We start from the raw sequence: 1,106 nt of genomic DNA, 5'->3' as shown, positions 1-1,106 counted from the left end.
AGCGCACGAACGCCGGCACGGGCGCACGAACGCCCCAATCCTTTTCTTCCTTACAGTGGCTACATGGCTACACATGGCTCTTACCGCCGCACCTCGATCAATATATCAGGGGGCTTTTTATACCCGGCTGCACACACACACCAACACACGCACCATCCGTCACACGCGGCCACTAACAGCACTAACTAATTAACTCACGCATGCACCAACGCACGCTCACCGCACCAGCCACTACCTGCATGCACGCCCAGATCCAGCCTCTTCCAACGGCCACATGACCCGCCATGCATGTAGCTAGCCAGCCACGGCTGCGCCACTCAACGCAGCCAGTCTAACTAATCCCTACAGCCGCTAGTACACACACGACTAAACACGGAGCTATGGCCGCGCGCATGACGCATGCAGTGGCATGGCTTATTTCTAACAGCGCGTGCTCCTGACGGCAGCTCCCGACATGGTCGGAGAAGGTGGGGCGGCGCGGATCTGGCGATGAACAGCATCGGGAGCTTGGGCGTCGGGGTCGGAGGTCCATGGCGCGGGTGTGATGCTCCTGTACAGAAAAGATACGGGGATGTGAGAGGTGAGGGAGAGATCCATAAGGGGAAGGAACGGAGAGGGAGAAGGTCAGCGGACCAGCGGCCGGTCGCCGGACGGGAGGCAGGCGCCCGGGGTCGAGGGGAGCTCCTTGCTCCGGCGTGGTTGGTGCTGGCGGCGGTGTACGGGCGGCAGCGTTGTGCAGTGCGGCTGGCTTGTGCATGAGCTCCTGGCTGGTGGCTAGCTGGGCCTGTGGCGGAGGCGCGGGAGGAGAGGTCTGCTGGTGCTGGTCGGCAGAGCGCTGGGTGGATGTGTGGAGAAGATAAGATTCTCGGTGGGATTGAGTGCTTGTCGCTACTGCTTTTTCTAGACGATGTGATGTCGCTGCTGCTAGAAGTCGATATCTTTTGTTTTTCATAGGGCTAGATCTCTGCTAGCATACAATTTACTACACTTGGCTGCTGTTTAAGCGGCATAGCTTAATCTTAATTATGAATATTAGTAGCTACAGTACTTAGAAGATGTGTGAATGAAATATTGGAAAGATTTGTTCAAAAAAATATTGAAAATAA

General features: G+C 56.2%; 1 long non-coding RNA gene across 1 annotated transcript; it reads right to left on the bottom strand.

Moving 5' to 3' along the window:
- Position 1: 1 nt before the first annotated feature.
- On the bottom strand, positions 2–1,065 carry LOC123178758 (uncharacterized). The gene is made up of 2 exons (XR_006489826.1): positions 634–1,065; positions 2–550 (listed from the first exon to the last, which is right to left on the bottom strand). It is a non-coding gene; the product is annotated as an uncharacterized lncRNA (long non-coding RNA).
- Between the last annotated feature and the right edge of the window lie 41 nt (positions 1,066–1,106).

This window comes from Triticum aestivum, unplaced genomic scaffold (assembly GCF_018294505.1).
Source record: "Triticum aestivum cultivar Chinese Spring unplaced genomic scaffold, IWGSC CS RefSeq v2.1 scaffold319160, whole genome shotgun sequence".
NCBI classification, from domain to species: Eukaryota; Viridiplantae; Streptophyta; class Magnoliopsida; order Poales; family Poaceae; genus Triticum; species Triticum aestivum.
The sequence above is the reverse complement of the archived record's forward strand: the minus strand, read 5'-3'. Positions and strand labels throughout refer to the sequence as shown.